This window comes from Cucurbita pepo, chromosome 10 (assembly GCF_057944985.1).
Source record: "Cucurbita pepo subsp. pepo isolate OVF chromosome 10, ASM5794498v1, whole genome shotgun sequence".
NCBI classification, from domain to species: domain Eukaryota; kingdom Viridiplantae; phylum Streptophyta; class Magnoliopsida; order Cucurbitales; family Cucurbitaceae; genus Cucurbita; species Cucurbita pepo.
The window spans coordinates 8,903,528-8,927,917 of NC_141807.1; the positions used below are offsets into that span (position 1 = coordinate 8,903,528).

The window sequence follows — 24,390 nt, forward strand, 5'->3', positions numbered from 1 at the left end:
AAGAATATATTTCATTCTGTATTCTCATCTTCCTTCTTGGTTCAATGTTTTCCGTTCAATGTTTGTTTTCCGTTCAATGTTTTCCAAGAATATATTTCATTCTGTATTCTCATCTTCGTCTTGGTTCAATGTTTTCCGTTCAATGTTTTCCAAGAATATATTTCATTCTGTATTCTCATCTTCCTTTTGGTTCAATGTTTTCCTTCTTGGTTCAATGTTTTCCGTTCAATGTTTTCCAAGAATATATTTCATTCTGTATTCTCATCTTCCTTCTTGGTTCAATGTTTTCCGTTCAATGTTTGTTTTCCGTTCAATGTTTTCCAAGAATATATTTCATTCTGTATTCTCATCTTCGTCTTGGTTCAATGTTTTCCGTTCAATGTTTTCCAAGAATATATTTCATTCTGTATTCTCATCTTCCTTTTGGTTCAATGTTTTCCAAGAATATATCCTTCTTGGTTGGTTCAATGTTTTCCAAGAATATATCCTTCTTGCTTGGTTCAATGTTTTCCAAGAATATATCCTTCTTGGTTCAATGTTTTCCAAGAATAGGTTGGTTCAATGTTGGTAATGTTTTCCAAGAATATATCCTTCTTGGTTCAATGTTTTCCAAGAATAGGTTGGTTCAATGTTGGAATATATCCTTCTTGGTTGGTTCAATGTTTTCCAAGAATATATTTCATTCTGTATTCTCATCTTCTTGGTTCAATGTTTAAAAACCACATTTTAAATCATATTATCTTGCATAATTCATTTTGATATAATTTTGTTGGGGGCATTTTGAGAATCGAACTTGAGACCTCTCACACCCAAAACGAATTTTGTTGGGGGCATTTTGAGAATCGAACTTGAGACCTCTCACACCCAAAACGATAATCATACCACTTAGACCAAATGCCTTTATAGTAGATTTATAATTCTTATGGATAACTATTTTGTTTTTTTGTTTTTTTTTTCTTCCAAAATTGTGCTTTCTTTCGAAGGGGCATTTTGAGAATCGAACTCAAGACCTCTTGCACCCAAAGCAAGAATCATACCACTAGACCAGATGCCCTTATTAATAACTATATATTAAGTTGTTTATGGAATGTATCATCATTATTTCATTTATTTTCTTTGTTAATGAAATCCATGAGCAATTATTATTATATCTTTTAGATCTTTTAGATCTAGACCGCTGTTAAATTATTTACATAGGGTTTGCGGTAATTACTGTAGAGAGAAGAAAAAAGAATAGAAGTTATTTAAAGAATAGAAGTTAATTAAAGAATAGAAGTTAATTAAAGAATAGAAGTTAATTACTCTATAGAGAAGAAGAAATAATAGAATTACTATAGAGAGAAGAAAAAAAATAATAGAATTACTATAGAGAGAAGAAAAAAGAATAGAAGTTATTTTTATTTTCTAGAAGTTAATTACGGTAGAGATAGAAGAAAAAAGAATAGAATTACTGTAGAGAGAAGAAAAAAGAATAGAATTACTGTAGAGAGAAAAAAAAAGAATAGAATTACTGTAGAGAGAAGAAAAAAGAATAGAATTAGTGTAGAGAGAAGAAAAAAGAATAGAATTAGAGAGAAGAAAATCTAGAAGTTAATTACGGTAGAGATAGAAGAAAAAAGAATAGAATTACTGTATAGAGAAGAAAAAAGAATAGAATTACTGTAGAGAGAAGAAAAAGAGAGAAGAAAAAAGAATAGAATTACTGTAGAGAGAAGAAAAAAGAATAGAATTAGAGAGAAGAAAAAAGAATAAAATTATTAGAGAGAAGAAAAAAGAATAGAATTAGAGAGAAGAAAAAAAGAATAGAATTATTGTAGAGAGAAGAAAAAAGAATAGAATTAGAGAGAAGAAAAAAGAATAAAATTATTAGAGAGAAGAAAAAAGAATAGAATTAGAGAGAAGAAAAAAGAATAAAATTACTGTAGAGAGAAGAAAAAAGAATAGAATTAGAGAAGAAAAAAGAATAGAATTAGAGAAGAAAAAAGAATAAAATTATTAGAGAGAAGAAAAAAGAATAGAATTAGAGAGAAGAAGAAAGAATAAAATTATTTTGAAATTCTTATTTTTTTCTTATTTTTTATTTTCTCTTATAAGTTTTAGTTAGAAGAAAAAAGAATAAAATTATTAGAGAGAAGAAAAAAAAGAATAGAATTAGAGAGAAGAAAAAAGAATAAAATTATTTTGAAATTCTTATTTTTTTCTTATTTTTTATAGTTTGATGGAACATTTTTTATTTTCTCTGGTAAGTTTTAGTTTGATGGAACATTTTTTATTTTCTCTTGTAAGTTTTAGTTTGATAGTTCCATTTGGGACATATATTACACATTTTTTATTTTCTCTTGTATGTTTTAGTTTGATAGTTCCATTTGGGACATATATTACACATTTTTTATTTTCTCTTGTAAGTTTTAGTTTGATAGTTCCATTTGGGACATATATTACACAAGTAAATGATATTAAGAGCATTATTATTAAATGATATTAAGAGCATTATAAGTTTTAGTTTGATGGAACATTTTTTATTTTCTCTTGTAAGTTTTAGTTTGATAGTTCCATTTGGGACATATATTACACATTTTTTATTTTCTCTTGTAAGTTTTAGTTTGATAGTTCCATTTGGGACATATATTACACATTTTTTATTTTCTCTTGTAAGTTTTAGTTTGATAGTTCCATTTGGGACATATATTACACAAGTAAATGATATTAAGAGCATTATTATTAAATGATAATATACTAGGTTGAGACATACATCCATTGGGGACATATATTACACAAGTAAATGATATTAAGAGCATTATTATTAAATGATAATATACTAGGTTGAGACATATATCGTGGAGTACACAAGTAAATGATATTAAAAGAGCATTATTATTAAATGATAATATACTAGGTTGAGACATATATCGTGGAGTACACAAGTAAATGATATTAAAAGAGCATTATCATTAAATGATAATACACTAGGTTGGCTCATCTTTTGATGACATGAACATAGGGGCATTCCGAGAATTGAACTCGGGACCTCTCGCACCCTAAGCGAGAATCATACCACTAGACCAAATGCCCTTTCTAAAAAAAAATGCAACATTTTTAACTCCTATTCAATATATTTTTTTCTCTCAAGTTTAAAATCTATTTTCTTGAGCGGTTGTTGGATTATAAAACAAAAAGTTGATGGTCTAGTATTTTACTTGTAAGTAAGGCTTGTAATATTGAATCAAACTAATCAGTTTGGGTTGGGTTGGATTTATTCGGCTCAGTTCATCAGTTTGTTAAATTTAATTCTTCTATTTTGCTTCGTATGACAAGAAAATGAAGTTGTATTGAATGTACCATAGTTTGATTTATGACAAACTCATATGAAATATAATTGCATTAATAGTACTAAGAGTTGGAGTCTATAAACATTTCATGAACTTAAGTGCAACTCATGCTTCACTAAAGACGAGATAAACTTTAGTTAACTAACTGGAACTTTAAATTACTTCATGTGGAGCTTCAATTACTCTATGTTAGCTCCTATCTTTAGGATTTACTAATTGGACAGAGTTCTTGGATTTAGGGGATTGTTTTATGTAATTTTCAACTACAACTTATGTTTTCAAATTTTTAGGTCATAATTTAGGTAGTGGTTGTATATTATGGATGAACACTAGAGTTTCTATCCCGTTCACCACAACTATTCTAGTTTTTGTTTGAAGGCTATAATTGTCATCTATGTTGTATGGCAATAAAATTTGTTTAGATGAAATTTTGGTTAAAGTTGCATATTTTACTTCTTGCGAGTAAAAAATTTGTTTCTTCGCATAATATGAATTTAGTTACAAAGTTTTTAGGAATAAGATGGAGAAAGAAATTTTCTTTCACAAGTTCATCTTTCTGGTTGTCTAATTGTGATTTTGCAAAAAGATTAACTAATATGAAATATCGAGGTAAATCAAGAATATATCCTACACGTCATTCAAGATGCAATAAAATTGAGTTAAATTGAACGCAGTTTTAGTTTCATGTTTAGTAGGTTCAAAATGAAGCATAATTGTATTAATGATATTAAAGAGAAATTCGTGTTTTATTAGAAGAGACCAACTTCATTTAAGGTACTAGGAGTTTAAACTACTTCCATTGTAATTTCAATCACTCCACAATGATTACAAATTTAGGGTTGGCTAATTGGACATCAATTATCAACTTTAGGTTATAATTTAGGTAGTAGCCATTATAATATTGATAACTCTCTAAAAGTAGAGTTATATCAAGTCTTTTTATAGTTAATATTGCACCCTTATTCACAATTTTCTCATTTATTACCCATTTATTCTACTTAGTGAGCATGAAATCGTTTATTGCAGTCTAACATGAAAAAAAAAATATGATTTGGCATAAATCGATCTTAATTGTATATTTAGTTGAGTTATATGGTAAAATTTCAGACATCTATGCTGAACCATGTGGGAGTAGCAAATTTGGAAACAAATGGGGGATGACATGAAAATTTTAAATCCACATCATCAGTCCAAGTGGGTCATTGACTACCCAATGAGGAACATCCTATGTGGATTACTTATTCCTCTTCAGCCCTAAAGGGGAACCCATGCTCAATATGAAAGGAAAAGGAAGACCAAGAGGAGAGGAGCCACATTTTGGGGGAGAAAATCGAATTACACAGCAGCAGCCTCTGCTGTGAAACGAGAGAAGAAGAAGAAAACACTAATCCAGCAGCTGTTGACAGCAGAAAGAAAAGAAGACCAACAAGGATTGATTAGGGCAAAGAGGTGGACGTGAGAGCTCAAGAGAAGGGAACTTCCATTGACGAACGGCAACAAACCGGGATAACTCTCTATTTTCTTATTCCATCAATTTTACATGATGAAGATGCGGATTCCTTTGTTTAATTCAGTTTGTATGGAGAGCTAAACTTAATAGGGGAGGCGAGAGAGTTTTATATAGTTTAAGTATGTTGACGGTATGATTTTAGTTTATTAAAGAGTTGTTGTTAATAGCCCTAAGCAATGCTCCTAACGTTCTATTAACCACCTTAGTTTGCTCGTTAATCTGAAGATGACATGTAGTTGAAAACAATAATTTGTTACCCAATTTATGACTTAATATTCTTATAAATAATAGCCCTAAGTGATGCTCATAATATTTTGTTACCCAATTTAGTATTCCAAATGTGACTTAAAAATTTAACATCCCTATCTTTTTTTGTGCAGCAAACATTGGCAACATTGACTACAAAACTTATAAACATCGTGCTTCATGGCAAAGGTCATATGGATTGTGATGAGCATTTTCTCCCATATATTGGTTTCGCTAACTAAAGTTTTCCAATAACTCCCAAACTTCATTACCTTATATAACCTCTTGGGATAAGGATTCATATAAAATTTCATAAAATAAGATCTACCGATGAATTTCATAGCATTTGAAGGTCATCTAGGTCATGAACCGAAGGTAAATTACCTTAGGGGCACTATGGTCATTTTACACTGTTTCTTGGTTTACCTACTTATCCTTATCCAATGACCACCAAATTTCATATCTGACCTCAACATACTATAATATGCTCAGTATTAAAATTTGATAGGCAGCGGAGCTCATATAGTGGGTTATTTTAACGTTACTTAAATCTCGAGCTATTTGATCGGTTCAGGGTCTTAACTCACGGTTCTTTGGGTTTTTCTTTCATATATCCTTAATTCATACTTGGTTTAGGGTTCATATGAAAATCCAAGCGATTTTTAGAAGTATTTCTTAACAAAAAGTCCAAGGTGGCTACTTGCCTCGTCGTCGATGTTTGGGACGTCCATTCTTGAGCTTCCAGTATCTAAATTACTTCAAAATTTCCTTCCACGTACTCCTTATTGTGTCTAATTTACTTTTGTCAATATTTACTTCAAAATATTTACTTTTGAATCTCCAAATGGTCTTGGGTAGCTTGTTTTACGATGTTTCCTCTCTCAATTCCTTCATCAAGTTTACTCAACTTCTTCCTCTGAAGCTAGAGGATCCTTAATTTGAAGGAAAAGAGATCGTAGATAGGAATTCGACTCTTATCCCTAATTTAATTTCGAAACCTATTTCCTTCAATTCGACATGCTCTCGAGGTTACTTTTCTTTGTGATCTTCTATGGAAGCATTCCTTGGAGGTGTAGAAACTGATTGGAATCATTCTTGCTCGACGAATCATCATGTATCCTCGGATTGGATTTTCAAGTTTTTCTTGAAGTTCTTCAATGGTTGATTGAATTGGGGGAATGGTTTCTAGGCTCTTTCAACACTATATTCCTTCATCGAACTTGTGGGTAATCTTGTTGAGAAACGGTAGGAATACGTTTGAAGAGAAATGGTGGAAGATTGCTCTCAAATTTGGAAGAAATCTGAAAGTAGGAGACCCATAATCTAAACGCTTATTGCCCTCGATTGAGGGATCGACCTTTCTCGATTCTTATTCCGTATTGTTTCTCCTACTTCAGACTTTATAGGAGGAGCTTAAACCGACATTGAGAGATCTAGATTCTTCGTTATTTAGAAGTTTGAAGAGAAATGGTGGAGGATTGCTCTCGAATTTGGAAGAAATCTGAGAGTAGGAGACCCACAATCTAAACGCTTATTGCCTTCGATTGGGGGATCGACCTTTCTCGATTCTTATTCCGTATTGTTGCTCCTACTTCAGACTTTATAGGAGGAGCTCAAACCAACATTGAGAGCTCCAGATTATTCGTTATTTAGATATCGAACTTTCTGGATAATTTTTCGAAGATATCAACTCCGATCATAGCCTTACCGACCTTGGCTTTGAATACTAGTCGTTGGATGTGATGATCCGTGCGTGTTCGTTCTAGATCATATCAAATTTTGGAGGAGATCCGACGGTTGAAATTTGTGTTCGAAGGATTTTGCTCGGATGGCCACGGTAGATGCTCTGATTCTAATTAGAGTGGCATTTCTATAATTATCCATTCTTCTAGGGGTATTTTGGTAATTTGCCACTTTCCGAATATTTTATTATTATTTTTCTGGAAAAATCCATAATTTTTCTACAAATTCCTTGTCGCTTTTTTTTTTTATTTATCATTTTTCGCTTATTTTGAATCAAGAGAAGAACAAAAAAATACTAGATTAAAAATAGAGGTTAGTCCATGGCCCACACTCCAAAGTCAACTCTCATCCACGACCAACTCTTAGTTACTTAATAAAAAATGATAAACATGGAGTGAGTAAAACTTAGTAAGTAGCCTACTCGTAGGTTCTTAATCGCGACCTTAAGCTAGGATATTACTTCTTGTTATGTTTTCAGGATCTTAGAACTTAGAGGCCATCGTGTCATGTATCATATACTGATCCTGAAAACCTTCCTCTAAAATAACCTTCAATTTTCTCCCCATGAACACATGAGTGATGTCGTCATAATCATGTAATCCTACTGGTAAATCGTGGTGCAGGACATCTTGTTTAGCTGATGGGAAAGGTAGGCCTATCATAACATCCAGCTCATGATACATATTGCAGGACATCCTACCTAAAGAGGAATAGGGGCCTTTTAGTACACATCGTAATGCAGATAATGGTTACTTATGGGTATGGATCCTAGCAACTTATTTAGCATGTTATTCACATAGTTCTAGGTCCTTGGTACATGGATTATTGATGAACCTAGGTTTATACATAATGTCATGGGTTAGGCTTTAGGAGTTGAGGTTTTAGCTTAGGAAAACATTAGAGGGTAACCTAACGTGGACTAATTCGTGTGAAAACCTACTAGCACTTTGAGGACCTCTTTCCTTCACCAAACTTATGGGTAAACTTATTTAGAAGGTGCAGGAACAAGTTTGGAAATGAATAGTGGACTATAGTTCTCGAATTCTAGGTAAACCCATGAACACGATGCCCCAAAACAAAAAACTTGTATCTCTCGATTGGGTACTCGATTAAGCTTGCTTCTTGCCCCTAATAGTCTTCCCTTATTCATAATTTATAGACGGATTTTCCACTACCATTGAAACGTCTAGAATTTCTATAATTTCATTCTTGATTTTTCTGAATCTTCTACCAGAAAAGTCTTCTCCGATCGGAGCCTTCCTTTTTTAAGCAACTTGTAATTCTTATTCTATAAAAAATTTAATGATTCGGAAAGTTTATACAAATTAGAAAAAGTACCATTTTCTCAATGTTTTTTCAATTTTACTTGTTCTTTACTTCTAGATACAACCTAGTAGGGATTATACACTGTCTCTTATTGGAGACCTTGAGTGTTGCAAATTCTCCTCTCTTTTGAAAACTTTCAGTCATCGAAAGTGTTTATTCTAAAATAGATCAAGGTACAAGGTTCTTATTTTCCTTCTGTTTCCCAAGTGGCTTCTTTTACTCTATGATTCTTCCATAGGACCTTAAGAAGAGAGATTTCCTTGTTTCTCAATCATTTGACTTTCTTGTCTATTATTTGAATCGGGTCTTTTTTATACGTTAGGTCATCTCTCAAGAAGAGAGTTTCATGAGCCAGTACGTGTGAACGATCTAGGGTATACTTCAGTAGTATGGATACATGAAAGATATTATGTACTGCAGACAAGTTTGGGCATTGCCCGATTCTATAGGCCACAGATCCAATCCTTTCTAATATCTCAAAGGGACGGATAAACCTAGGGCTTAGCTTCCCCTTTTTACCCTACCTGAGCACCCCTCTCATGGGGTGCTACCTTTAGGAATATATGATCCCCTACCTACAATTCCATGTTCTTGCGCCTTAGGTCTGCATAGCTTTTCTCTCGGCTTTGTGCGGTTTGTATCCTAGCTTTAATCTTCTAGACTGCGGCGTTGGTAATTTGCACCAACTCTGGCCCAATAGTTGTCGTTTGCCCCCCTTCTTCCCAAAAGATAAGGGACCAAAATTTTCGTCCATAGAGAACCCCGTATGTGGCCATTTATATGGTGGCTTGGCAAGTATTATTATAAGTGAATTTCATAAGGGGTAGGTACTTATCCGAGCTTCCTGCAAAATCCATCACATATACCCTCAACATGTCTTCCAATATTTGCTTGAGCATTTCTGTTTGACCATCTGTTTATGGGTGGAATGTCGTACTATAACTGCGTACCCAATGCCTTAGTTGAATTTTCCAGAAGCGAGATTTAAATCTGGCATCTTGGTCTAATACTATTGCCTTTTGTTGAATTTCCAGAAGCGTACCCAATACCTTTACTGATAAATATTCATTTTTAATGTTAGCAAGAGTAGCTCAGTTGGGAGATTGTTATACTGAAGATTTGAAGGTCACACGTGTTTTATCCACGTTCAACGCACCTAATAAAAGTTTATTACCTAACTATACAATCTAAAAACATAACTTGCTTATTCAATCTAAAATTAGTAATTATTTCTTTTTTAAAAATAATGAATTAGCGGAAATACCTTTACTTATGAATTTTCATTTTTAATATTAGCAGGGATAACTCTGTTGGGAGAGCGTCAGACTGAAGATTTGAAGGTCACGTGTTTGATCTCCACGTTCACCGCACCTGATTCTAGTTGCATAACCCGACTATTCAATCTAAAATTAGTCATTATTCCTTTCTGAAATCTCAATGAATTATCGGAAATACCTAACGTGTTCTAGTTCACCGCACCTTAAACAAGTTGGATAACTTGAATATCTTATTAAAAATTACTGATTATTTCTATATTTCAATGAACTAGTGAACCTTTACTGATGAATTTTCATTTTTAATGTTAGTGTGGATAGCTCAGTTGAGATAGTGTTAGATTGAAGATCTAAAGATCTCGTGTTCGATCCATGTTCACCACACATGGTTCACGGTGCATAATTTGACTATTCAATATAAAATTAGTGATTATTTCTTTCTAACATTTCAATTAATTAGTGGAAATACCTTTACTTAAAACTTAAAATCTTTCATTTTTAATGTTAGCGGGGATAGCTCAGTTTGGAGAGCGTCAGATTTAAGATTTGAAGGTCACGTGTTCGATCTCCACGTTCACCGCACCCCTGACTATTCAATAAAAAAATTAGTCATTATTTCTTTTTAAAATCTCAATGAATCAGCGAAATACCTTTACTGATGAATTTTCATTTCCAATGTTTGCGGGGATAGCTTAGTTGGGAGAGCGTTAGACTGAAGATTTGAAGGTCATGTGTTCGATCCACGTTCACCGCACTTTGTTAGGTTGTATAATTTGAATATTCTTTCTAGTTAGTGATATAATGAATGAGTGGAAATACCTTTACTTATGAATTTTCAATTTTAATATTAGCGTGGATAGCTCAGGGAGTGCGTCATATTGAAGATTTAAAGGTAACGCTTGATCCACGTTCACTGCATTAGCGATTATTTCTTTTTGAATTTTTAATTTTAATATTAGCGTGGATAGCTCAGGGAGTGCGTCATATTGAAGATTTAAAGGTAACGCCACTTTGTTAGGTTGTATAATTTGAATATTCTTTCTAGTTAGTGATATAATGAATGAGTGGAAATACCTTTACTTATGAATTTTCAATTTTAATATTAGCGTGGATAGCTCAGGGAGTGCGTCATATTGAAGATTTAAAGGTAACGCTTGATCCACGTTCACTGCATTAGCGATTATTTCTTTTTGAATTTTTAATTTTAATATTAGCGTGGATAGCTCAGGGAGTGCGTCATATTGAAGATTTAAAGGTAACGCTTGATCCACGTTCACTGCATTAGCGATTATTTCTTTTTGAATTTTCAATTTTAATATTAGCGTGGATAGCTCAGGGAGAGCGTCATATTGAAGATTTAAAGGTAATGTTTGATCCACGTTCACTGCATTAGCGATTATTTCTTTTTAAAATCTCAATCTCAATGAATTAGTAGAAGGAAGATTTAAAGGTAACGTTTCATCCACGTTCACTACATTAGCGATTATTTCTTTTTAAATTCTCAATCTCAATGAATTAGCAGAAGATCGATTATTTCTTTTTAAAATCTCAATGAATTAGCAGAAGATCTGTCACGTTTTTTATCGAACTGGCATAACTTGACTAAGTTGCATAACTTTACTATTCAAATCTCAATCTCAATGAATTAGTAGAAGGAAGATTTAAAGGTAACGTTTCATCCACGTTCACTACATTAGCGATTATTTCTTTTTAAATTCTCAATCTCAATGAATTAGCAGAAGATCGATTATTTCTTTTTAAAATCTCAATGAATTAGCAGAAGATCTGTCACGTTTTTTATCGAACTGGCATAACTTGACTAAGTTGCATAACTTTACTATTCAATCTAAAACATGTGATTATTTATTTTTTATGTTATCTAGGATGGCTTAGTTTTATGAATTTTTATTTTTAATGTTAGTGGGGATAACTCAATTGGGAGGGTGTCAAACTAAAGATTTGAAGGTCGCATGTTTAATCTCCACGTTCACCGCACCTGTTTCCATTTGCATAAGCTAACTATTCAATAAAAAATAAACTAGTTATTATTTTTAAAATTTCAAAGAATAATGAATTAGCAGAAATACCTTTACACATGAATTTTGATTTTTAGTGTTAGCGGGGATAGCTTAGTTCGGACTGAATATCTGAAGGTTACATGTTTAATCCACGTTCACCGCACTTGGTTTATGTTGCATAAGTTCATTAAGTTGCATAACTTTATTCAATCTAAAATTAGTGATTATTTCTTTTAAAAATATAATGAATTAGCGGAAATACCTTTACTTATGATTTTTTTTTTCAAATATTAGCGAAGATAACTTAGTTTTGTGAGCGTCAGACTGAAAATGTGAAGGTCACGTGTTCGATCCACGTTCACCGCACCTGATTCAAGTCACATAACTTCACTCGTGACTATTCAATTTAAAATTAGTGATTATTTCCTTTTAAAATATCAATGAATTAGCTAAATACATGAGTTTTCATTTTTAATGTTAGCCCGTTAGATCCACGTTCATTGCACCTGATTCAAGTTGACTAAGTTGCATAATCTTGCTATTCAATCTAAAATTAGTGATTATTTCTTTTTAAAATCTCAATGATGTAGTGAAAATATCTTATTAACCGATGAATTTTTATTTTTAATGTTAGCGGGATAGCTCAGTTTGGAGAGCGTTCAAGTTGACTAAGTTGCATAACCTGGCTATAAAATCTAAAATTAGTGATTATTTCTTTTTAAAATCTCAATCAAGTAGTGAAAATATCTTAACCGATGAATTTTTATTTTTAATGTTAGCGGGGATAGCTCAGTTTGGAGAGCGTCATTGAAGATCTGAAAGTCACGTGAGAGCATCACTGAAGATCTGAACCACACGTGTTTGATCCACGTTCACCGCACCTAATTCAAGTTGACTAACTTGCATAACCTAAATATTCAATCTAAAATTAGTGATTAGGTCACGTGTTTGATCCATGTTCACTGCACCTGATTCAAGTTGACTAAGTTGCATAACCTCGCTATTCAATCTAAAATTAGAGATTATTTCTTTTTAAAATCTCAATGAAGTAGTGAAAATATCTTAACCGATGAATTTTTATTTTTAATGTTAGTGGGGATAGCTTAGTTTGGAGAGCGTCATTGAAGATCTGAAAGTCACGTGAGAGCATCACTGAAGATCTGAAAGTCACGTGTTTGATCCACGTTCACCGCACCTAATTAAAGTTGACTAACTTGCATAACCTAAATATTCAATCTAAAATGAGTGATTATTTCTTTTTAAAATTCTTGATTATTTAATCTAAATTTAGTAATTATTTCTTTTTAAAATTTCAGAATTTTCATTTTCAATGTTTCAGAATTTTCTTTTTAAAATTACTTGAAGGTTAGGTGTTGTTCGACCTTCACCACACGTGATTCAAGTAATATAACTTACTATCTTATCTAAATTTAGAGATGATTTCTTTTTAAAATTTCAATGAGTTAGCGTAAATAATTTTACTGATGAATTTTCATTTTAATGTTACTGTGGATAGCTCAATTGGGAGTGCGTTTGTAGATAGCGTGGATTCCTAATTCTTTATTTTACTATAAATGCTCTATAAGACATTTAGTAAAATGACTCATTTTATTGCATGGAACAATAAAATTGATCTTCCCTTAGAATTGTCAATACATTCTACTTTCAATGTTGCTAAGTTGAGTCCTTCTGATGTAGGTGATGATTTTTCTTATTCGAGGACGAATCCTAAAGAGGGGGATGATGATAAGAATCACAGTGTACATTCTACTTTCAATGTTGCTGAGTTGAATCCTTTTGATGTAGGTGATGATTTTTTTGATTCGAGGACGAATCCTTTTGAAGAGAGGGATGATGATAAGAATCACGGTGTTCCAACTGGACCTATTACACAACCCAAGGCCAAGAAGATTCAACAAGCATTCATACTTCATCTACAAAATTGGATAGGCTAGGTTCAACCATCATTTCATGTGTGACAAGTTAATTCGTTTGAGTCAAGACCATTTGGAGATTCAAAAGTAAATATTTGCATGGTTGAAGTAGCGGATGAAGTTGCAAGCATCATTTCATGAGTCGTTAGAAAACTTTATTTCTTATTTTAATTTCATAAAGTTTGTAATGCTCAAATTGACTTCGTCTTCTGTGGAGATCTAAAGGGATCGAGATTAAATCACGGCCACTAACTTCTTTTGTAGGGAGACTATAAATACCCACACATTATTATGTAAAAGCATATTTGTGATCAATGAAATTGATATCTCAAGTTGAGATGATCCCCCGTGTAGAAATTCGAGCATATCTTTGTCATTTCTAAGTTTTATGCAATTCTTGTGGTACATTGCATCTGAGTCATTCAATCAAGCCTTGATCAAATTCGATTGTGGAGTGACTCAATTTAGAAAAAGGTTTCATAATCTAATTCTAGCTATCTCTTGGTTGATCCAAATTTTGTATAAGAAGGAGCGTCGATTGCATCGATTCCATCAACAGTCTTCCCATGAGTTTATGGTGCATGACCCATTTTTTATACCATCCACCTTCGAGCGCCACCATAGTTTTGCATCGTTCATGAGATGCATTGCGACCAACATAACTCTTAGGTCGTATGAGCAAGTTCAAGTAACCTTCAAGTATTGTTTTACGTCAAAAATAAAGCTTTTTAATTCCATAGCATCCCGGTTTTCATTTAAGGGGTTGTGTTCATGGATTTTAAGTTTGTTAAGCCCACATGAACTTGGCTTGAGGTGTGGTTCTCTACAGCCCAACTTGTCAAACTCACTCGGGCGCTCAACAACCATGATGTCGTTCAACAAGAGAGACCTCGAAAACGACTGGATTATCGCATTAACCATTTGAATCACCTGCTCATTTCAACCATGACGTCGTTCAACAAGAGAGACCTCGAAAATGACTGGATTATCGCATTAACCATTTGAATTACCTGCTCATCTCAACTATGATGTCGTTCAACAAGAGAGACCTCGAAAACAACTGGATTATCGCATTAACCATTTGAAATTGAACAAAATATCTATAACATAACTCTAACAAAGGTACGAAGTTCATAAAAGTCTTTTTAGTCTAAGATAGAAACTGTAAAATAAAATGAAATAAGAGAATAATATTCCATTGCATGACCCATGAGTTTATGGTGCATGACCCATTTTCTATATCATCCACCTTCGAGCTCCACCGTCCATGAGAGGCATTGTGGCCAACGTAACTCTTAGGTTCTATGAGCAAGTTCCTGTAACCTTCAAGTATTGTTCTACGTAAAAAATAAAGCTTTTTAATTCCTTAGCATCCTGGTTCCCTTTTAAGGGTTTGTGTTTTTGGATTTTCAGTTTGTTAAGCCCAACATGAGCTTGGCTTGGGGTGTGGTTCTCTACGACCCTCCTTGTCAAACTCACTCTAGTGCTCATCTCAGTCATCTCAGCAATGATGACGTTCAACAAAAGAGACCTTGAAAACGACCAGATTATCACATTAACCATTTGAATGACCGCAACCTCACTTGTTGAAATTGAACTAAATATCTATGACATAACACTATTAAAGGTTCAAAGTTCATAAAAGTCCTTTTAATCTAAGATACTATTGAACTTGACCATTATAGTGCCTCTCAAACCAAGTTCATAAAAGTCTTTTGAATTTAAGATACTATTGAACTCATCTATTATAGTGCTTCTCAAACCTAGGTAAAGTTTAAATATAATTGGTGACAAAAGATGAAACTATAAAATAAACGAAATAAGAAAATAAAATTTCATTTTCGAGAATCGAACTCGGGTCTCCTCGATGAAAGCTAGATCTTCTGTGTAATGTCTAACTCTTCGACACGTTTTTTTTTTATGTGTGTGATAGAGTTCTCAAAGATACCGCTACGTTTTTTGTTGTTTGATCATGCGGCTCTTTCTTCAAAAGAGTCAACATCAAACATTAGGTATTTGATTGGAAACCCATATAGGGGAGCGTCGATTGCTTCAATTCCATCAATGGTCTTCCCATGATTTTTTTGTGCATGACCATTTTTTTATACAATTCACCTTCAAGCGCCACCATAGTTTTGCATCGTCCATGAGATGCATTGTAGGCCAATGTAACTCTCAGGTCCTCTGAGCAAGTTCCTATAGTCTTGAAGTATAATATCAAAACATATTAACGTATTTGATATGTTAAATATTAAAATAATTGATGTGTATCATAAACATTAAATAAAAATATATATTTGAAATTTGAATGAGATTCATATTAATTAAACATATATTATGATATTCTACGACATTTTAATATTATTGAAATAAGATATTATATCTTAATGTATTAGGCATTTGACAAAAATTATCACAAGTTCACTTTAAATAGAACCCTAGGGTTAAGTCAAAAAGCATCAAACACTAAATACTGTGACATTTTAGGTGATATTTTGCAGAGGAAGCTAATAAGGTCTTCAAAGAGCATGTGGTCATGTCTGGCATTTTAGGTTAACAACATGGTGAAAAGAAACCAGAAATTCTTATACTCGTAATTAACTTCAAACCTTGAATAAGGTTTTAGAATAAATAAGATATCCAATCCAAAACAAAAATGATTTGATAAAAAGAATTTAGAGTCAAATGTTTTTATAAAATTCGACATGAAATTGGGATTTCGAAAAATTCTAGTTTCCTAAAAGGACAAATATAAAATAGCATTTAATGTCCAATTTAGAAAATATGACAGGAACGTCATGCCATTTAGGCTAAATAACGCTCCATCCGAATTTCAGAAGATTATGAATGATATTTTCAATCCTTTCAAAAAAATTCAATAGTTTATATCGATGATGTGTTGATATTTTCTAAAACCATTAAGATCAACACTTTAAACATCTACATACATTCATTAATGTAATCAAAAGAAATCAGCTAGTTGTGTCCATACCCAAAATCAAATAATATCAAACTCAGATACGTTTTCTTGGATTTTAAATTTATTTGAGCCTTATTAAAACCCATCCAATGGTCTTTGTCTCAAACTTTGGTGATGACGTATCCTAGAAAAGCAAACTTCAAAAAAATTTTAGGTTCTCTCAATTACGTGTCTTATATCCTTCAAGATATCACGCACATTTACAAATGTCTTGATCAGTGTCTTCAAAATAATACTAAGTCTTGATTTATAAGGGATATCTCTACAACCCAAAAAAATCAATTCATTAGTCAAATAAACTCTCTGCTTAAGTCTTATTGACCCAAGGGCAGATCTCATAATGAAACCTGACGCATCAAATATCGGATATGGAGGTATCTAAAATTGTCAAAGAGGACAGAGAATCAATTATCATATTTCATTCAAAAGCCTCCAATAATACCATACAAATTACAAAATAGTAAAAAAAAAAAAAAAAAAAAAAAATATTATTTCCATTATACTCTGTGTACAAAAATTTTAAAGAAAATTTAAATAACAAAACTATTAAAATCTATTCGAGAGTCAAATTTAGTTTTAGAAAAAGAAGGGAATAATCTTGTTTCAAACTAAAAAATAATTTTGCTAGATAGAAGTAAATTTTGTTGTGGTTTGATTTTAAAATTCGACCTATAAAAGAAGTTGAAAACACCTTGGGGGATTACCTATGGGAGAATTTCTAACAAAGTCTCTCTTCTCTCCTCTGTCTTCTTAAACTGATACTAATCCAACCAATCATTTATACATGGACTCAAAAGTTCAATTACCTATAAAAGAAGTTGAAAACACCTTGTGAAAGTATCTAAGGATACTATGACCTCTAGCTTTCCAAAATTTAGCATTGTGGCGCTTACCAAAATCGCTACCAAAATAAAGTTTAACAAGTGGTTCTATGGTGTAGTGGTTAGTACTTTCGACTTTGAAGCCAACTACCTGTGTTTAATTCCCGATAGGTAATCCACCAATTTATATAAAATTGGTCCATAGCCGATTCGGTAGGGTCACTTTTGGACCGATAATCTGTAGAAGGGGTCACTAAGGTTGAGATCATATAAAATTGGACCATAGCTCAATGTTAGAGCATTTGATTGCAGATCAAGAGGTCACCAATTCAAACCTAGTTGAGCCCTGTTAGGTTATGGAGCCTGCTGCTATATATTGGTCAACGGTTATATCCGGTAAAACTATATTTGGTAAAGGTATATCCAGTAAAGCTATATTTTGTAAAGCTATATCTGGTAAAGCTACGTAGGATAAATAGCTATATACAGTAGATGGTTAAATCGGGTAAAACTATATATAGTAAATGGCTATATATAGTAAATGGCTATATATAGTAGATGGATAAATCTGGTAAACCTATATATAGTAAACTTAACTATATATATATATACCATCCGCCAGAGCTTTACTACGTAGGATAAATAGCTATATACAGTAGATGGTTAAATCGGGTAAAACTATATATAGTAAATGGCTATATATAGTAAATGGCTATATATAGTAGATGGATAAATCTGGTAAACCTATATATAGTAAACTTAACTATATATATATATACCATCCGCCAGAGCTTTGAAAAGTACTTTCTATTCTCTGTAATTCTCTCTTACTATACATACGTGGAGTCATCAATAGAAAAATCCTTTTAGTCAGAGTTCTCCTTGCACTTTTCTCTATCCTGTTCTTTGTGTTCATCTAGATCGAGCATTTGCGTTGTTGTGCGATCCCAACAACTGGTATCAGAGCTAGGCGAAATTCACCACGATCTGTGAAGATGGAAAGTTCAAAGATTGGAATTGAGAAGTTCGATGGATCCGATTTTGGTTTCTGGATGATGCAGATTGAAGATTATCTGTACCAGAAAGATCTTCACGAACCTCTGTTGGGAGTGAAGCCGGAATCCATGACCATGGAACAGTGGAAGCTCAAGGATCGACAAGCCTTGGGGCTGATTCGGTTGACGCTATCCAGAAACGTGGCGTTCAACATTATCAAGTAGAAGACAACGTCAGATCTATTGAAGGCGCTGTCAAATATGTATGAAAAACCATCGGCTATGAACAAGGTGTATTTGATGTGGAGATTGTTCAATCTACAAATGTCTGAAGGTGAACCTGTTGCTGATCATATAAATGAATTCAATATGATCATGAGTCAACTGAGTTCGGTGGAAATTAATTTCGAAGATGAAATTAAAGCGTTGATTTTGATGTCATCCTTACCCGAGTCATGGGATACTGTTGTTGCCGCAATCAGCAGTTCCCGAGGATCTGATAAACTGAAGTTTTGTGAAATTTGAGATGTAGTTCTCAGCGAAAGTATTCGCAAACGGGAAACTGGAGATTCATCAGACAATGCTCTCAGTGTTGATCGAAGGGGAAGAAGTAAACCGAAGGGCCCAAACAGAGGGCGATCAAAATCAAAGAACCGAGAAAAATCTCCAAATAGACCAAACGTAACGTGTTGGAATTGTGGAGAAAAAGGTCACTTTTGGACAGGTTGTACCAGACCAAAGAGAAAGCAGAATCACATATCTGGAGATGTGATGATTCTATAAATTCAGCAGAAGACATTAGGGATGCTCTAATCCTCAGCGTGGACAGTTCGATTGAATCCTGGATTTTGGATTCAGGTGCATCTTTTCATTCATCTCCAAATTAAGAGTTGTTTTGGAATTTCAAGTCTGGAAATTCGAGAAGGTGTTTCTTGCCGACAACAAAGATTTGGAGATTAAAGGAAAAGAAGATGTCTGCATAAAAACTCGAGCAGGAAATCAGTGGACATTAAAGGATGTCAGATATATTCCTGGTCTCTGAAGGAACCTGATCTTTATTGGTCAGTTGGACAACACAGGTTATGCAACAAAGTTAGGGAAGAGTTCGTGGAAAATTATGAAGGGTGCTACGGTGGTAGCACGTGGCTTAAAATCTGGAACCTTATACACCACTGCAGGGTGTATGAACATAGCTGCTGTTGCTGAGAGTGCTTCAAATTCAAGTCTACACCACAATAGACTTGAACCTATGAGCGCGAAAGGAATGAAGAGGCTGGCTGCAAAAAGAGTTTTAGATGGTCTGAAATCTGTTGATGTGGGTCGTTGTGAGAACTACGTTATGAGCAAGCAGAAATGAATTAGCTTCACAAGGACCGCCAGAAAATTGAAGAAAGTGCGATTGAAAATGGAACCAGATGTGGAGCAAGGTTCCAAGACCACGAAGACAGTGGGAGTTGAGCTTGAGTTGCAGGGAAACTCACCTAGTGTTGTTATAGCAGATACTCAAGAAACTCCTGAGACTACTGCTGAGGAACAAGATGTGGAGCAAGGTTCCAAGACAACAAAGCAAGTGGGAGTTGAGGTTGAGTTGCGGAGAAAATCACCTCCTGAGGTTGTTGCGGAGGAATCAGTAGTGGAGTAACTGACACCTGAACTGGTGTTGAGAAGATCATCATGTACTATCAGAGTACCAGATATGTATGTACCTTCATTACACTATCTGTTGCTGATGAAAGGGAACCACAACCCTTTGATGAGACCCTACAGTTGGAGGATACAACCAAGTAGGAGCAAGCCATGGATGATGGGACGTCTAGGCTTAAAAAATGCGTTGTACTGAGATTGAGTACGTGGCAATAGTTGAAGCGGGAAAGAAGACGATATGGATGACTGACTATCTGGAAGAATGGGCAAGAAGCAGCACGAAGATTCTTAACAGAAATAGTCAGAGTGTCATACAGTTGGCGAAGGAACCCGGTCTATCATTTAAAGAGAAAACACATAAGACGATACCATTTCACTTGTAGGTTAATGAAAGATGGTGATGTGTTTGGAGAAGATAGAGGGTGCAAAGAATCCAGCAAACATGTTGACAAAATGTGTTGATGTTGGAATATTGAGGTTGTGCAAAGCCTCAATTGATATGGTGCCATGAAGACCATGAAGATGCTCATGGTCGTTTGAGAATGAAATTCTTGGTTGACTAGATCAGTCTCCAAGTGGGAGAATTGTTAGGTTATGGAGCCTACAGCTTATTTATAGCTTGGTCAACGGTTATATCGGGTAAAGCTATATTTAGTAAAGCTATATTCGGTACAGCTATATTTGGTAAAACTATATTCGGTAAACCTATATATGGTAAATAGCTATATATAGTAGATGGTTAAATCGGGTAAAGCTATATATAGTAAATGGCTATATATAGTAGATAGTTAAATCTGGTAAACCTATATATAGTAAACTGAACTATATATATATACCGTCCGCCTAGAGCTTTGAAAAGTACTTTCTATTCTCTGTAATTCTCTCTTACTGTACATACGTGAAGTCATCAATAGAAAAATTCTTTTAGCTAGAGTTCTCCTTGCACTTTTCTCTAAAATGTTCTTTGTGTTCATCTAGATCGAGTGTGTACGTTGTTGTGCGATCCTAACAGGCCCTTCTATCTTGGATAGAAATTTGTTACACTTTTCGGACCGACACTGTCTAAGGGGTCACTAGGGTTAAAATTCTACAAAATGGATCCATGGCTCAGTGGTAGAGAATTTGACCGGTCACCCGTTTGAACTTGGTTGGGCCCTTTTATTTTGGAGAGACACTTTTTACACTTTTAGACTGACACTCTGTAGAAGGGGTCACTCAGGTTGAAATTATGCAAAATGGGTCTATGGCTCAGTGGTAAAGCATTTGATTGCAGATCAAGAGGTCACCCGTTCGAATTTGGTTGGGCCCTTTTATCATTCTACTTTGTTTTCAACCTCTTTTAACTTGCAATCCGTGCTTGCAGAAGCCACCGAAATGTGAGTTTGTAACCCATCCGGTAGGGTTCTTGGAATGATTCTCTAGATTATCCCTTCCATGTTGGGAGTCGGGCCATAGGTCTTGGGTGAAGGAACCGTTTGTTTTCTATTGTCTTTGAGATAACAATTCTTTTCTATTTTATATAAATTTTTTAAATATGGGTTCATTTCCAAATGCATGCTAACACCGTTATTGTTGAATAAATGACATGAAACTAGTTTCACATAGTAACGTTGCCTTTTGCTCCTATTGGTGGAAGGATAATAGGTCGATTATACCTATAGGGTAGTTTTAAGCGTGACAACGAGACTAATTTTTTTTTTTTTTAGTTAAAAATTAGAATTATAACAATCTGCCTAAAACCCTCCGACTAATTTTGCTTCATTTCTAAATGCAAGCAGACAAAGTAGAAAAATGAAAACATGTAAATTGTAAACTCAAACATTTTAATGAAATAAATAAGTTTTGATGGTACCAATGCTAACCAGAAAACAATCAACCAAATTTATTTGGAACATAGAAAACTTCATGTCTCCATCTTGTAAAGCCAATAAACAAAATGGCCTAATATAGTAGAGAAATAAAAAAATGTTACCCTCATCTGTGTTGTGCTGTTTCATTAGTGATCAATTGACGTTGATTTTGACCAATTCCTACTATTTTTTTTTTCTATATTTTGAAACTATTTTAAACACTTTTTTCTTGTACTCCTTATAATTTTACCTTTTAAGGTTGTAAATATTTGTGAACCGGTGACTATTATGATTATTAGTCAACTGAGTTATGTGGAAATAAAATTTGAAGATGAAATTAAAGTATTAATTTTAATGTCATCTTTACTTGAGTTTTGGGATATTGTTATTAATGAGATTCAATCTAATGCCATTAGTAATTCACAATGATAATATTCAAAATACTTGACAAAAAAGGATGGTCAACGTAAGATATTTGAAACAAATAAATATTTTGTCCTCTGTCATATATCAAATCACTCATTTGAAATTCCTTAATAATAAACGTGAAGTCTTACATCTTTTACAGTGAAAAGTTCCTTAAATAGAAGTTTTATTAGATACTTCTAAGCATTTAGAGATCAACTAGACACAAAGCTAAACATTCTAAAAAAGATTAGGGGTTAAACTTTTAAATTAACTTAATTTAAGAAACTTATGATTTTTATATTATCAAGAGTTTAATTGAGCTACGTCAACTCAATCTAATGGACCCAAGAATTGAACCAAACCAAACCAACTAGTTAGTAACATGATTTAGTGAAAGCATTTTCACGCAAAGTAGAAGCAATAATGGAGGGTTTGAAATAATATAGTTTTCACCCCTTGTTTCTAGAGTGAATATTGAAATAATATAGTTTTCATGTTAAGTTTTGCACGAAAGAAAGAAAGACGGGGATGTAAAGTATTATTTCAATTTGTTTGTAATATACAACAATATATAAATTAACTATAAGAAATATATAAAATTACATGTTCTCCAAGAGCTTCAATCAACACCGGAGGGTTACTTCTGCAACCACTCTAAAGGTGCTCAAGATCACAACGAGTTAGATAAAACAGCTCTAGAACTTTGAATCCAATAACTTGAGTTTGACTCATGATAGAATCTCCCTTCTTGTGGAATCGGCATAAAATAGAAAAACCATTCCAAAATAAATTTTTACGTTCTATGGTGTAGTGGTTAGCACTTTGGACTTTGAATCCAACGACCTGGGTTCAACTCCCGGTAGGACCTTTACGAAATGACCTTAATGTGAAAACACAGAATAAGGAACGACAACACAAGACATTTTAAAACAAAACGTTGTTACCACTTCCCATGAGTGCATAGGTGGCCATAGCATCCCACCTAAAAAGAAATAGGGGCCTCTATGCATAAGCTTTGAACTTATAAGTTGTGCACGTAGTATTTATTAGAGACCAAGGGTACATCTAGGTAAGTTGTTGTAATAGGGGCCTCCTTCCCATGAGTGCATAGGTGGCGTGTTGTCATAATCGTGGTATTTTAAAACAAAACGTTGTTACCACTTCCCATGAGTGCATAGGTGGCGTGTTGTCATAATCGTGGTATTTTAAAACAAAACGTTGGCGTGTTGTCATAATCGTGGTATTTTAAAACAAAACGTTGTTACCACTTCCCATGAGTGCATAGGTGGCGTGTTGTCATAATCGTGGTATTTTAAAACAAAACGTTGTTACCACTTCCCATCCGTGCATAGGTGGCGTGTTGTCATAATCGTGGTACGTTGTTACCACTTCCCATGAGTGCATAGGTGGCGTGTTGTCATAATCGTGGTAGGCTGCTCATGGTACATATACCATAGCATCCCACCTAAAGAGAAATAGGGGCCTCTATGCATAAGCTTGGAACTTATAAGTTGTTGTAATAGGGGCCTCTATGCATAAGCTTTGAACTTATAAGTTGTGCACGTAGTATTTATTAGAGACCAAGGGTACATCTAGGTAAGTTGTTGTAATAGGGGCCTCCTTCCCATGAGTGCATAGGTGGCGTGTTGTCATAATCGTGGTATTTTAAAACAAAACGTTGTTACCACTTCCCATGAGTGCATAGGTGGCGTGTTGTCATAATCGTGGTATTTTAAAACAAAACGTTGGCATGTTGTCATAATCGTGGTATTTTAAAACAAAACGTTGTTACCACTTCCCATGAGTGCATAGGTGGCGTGTTGTCATAATCGTGGTATTTTAAAACAAAACGTTGTTAACACTTCCCATCAGTGCATAGGTGGCGTGTTGTCATAATCGTGGTACGTTGTTACCACTTCCCATGAGTGCATAGGTGGCGTGTTGTCATAATCGTGGTAGGCTGCTCATGGTACATATACCATAGCATCCCACCTAAAGAGAAATAGGGGCCTCTATGCATAAGCTTGGAACTTATAAGTTGTTGTAATAGGGGCCTCTATGCATAAGCTTTGAACTTATAAGTTGTGCACGTAGTATTTATTAGAGACCAAGGGTACATCTAGGTAAGTTGTTGTAATAGGGGCCTCTATGCATAAGCTTTGAACTTATAAGTTGTGCACGTAGTATTTATTAGAGACCAAGGGTACATCTAGGAAATCTATTATTTTAGGGATACCACTTTAGTTATCCTAGGAGGTAAAGTCATATGGATCGTGATGAGCATTTTCTCCCATATCTTGGTTTCACTAACT

General features: G+C 33.9%; 4 non-coding genes across 4 annotated transcripts; 2 read left to right on the forward strand and 2 right to left on the reverse strand.

The window, feature by feature from the left end:
- Positions 1-982: 982 nt before the first annotated feature.
- Positions 983-1,054, reverse strand: TRNAP-UGG (transfer RNA proline (anticodon UGG)). Its single transcript has one exon. It is a non-coding gene; the product is annotated as a tRNA-Pro (tRNA).
- A 1,946-nt stretch (positions 1,055-3,000) lies between these two features.
- Positions 3,001-3,072, reverse strand: TRNAP-AGG (transfer RNA proline (anticodon AGG)). Its single transcript has one exon. It is a non-coding gene; the product is annotated as a tRNA-Pro (tRNA).
- Positions 3,073-10,109: 7,037 nt separating this feature from the next.
- On the forward strand, positions 10,110-10,182 carry TRNAF-GAA (transfer RNA phenylalanine (anticodon GAA)). Its single transcript has one exon. It is a non-coding gene; the product is annotated as a tRNA-Phe (tRNA).
- Positions 10,183-22,874: 12,692 nt separating this feature from the next.
- TRNAQ-UUG (transfer RNA glutamine (anticodon UUG)) lies at positions 22,875-22,946 on the forward strand. Its single transcript has one exon. It is a non-coding gene; the product is annotated as a tRNA-Gln (tRNA).
- Positions 22,947-24,390: the final 1,444 nt, after the last annotated feature.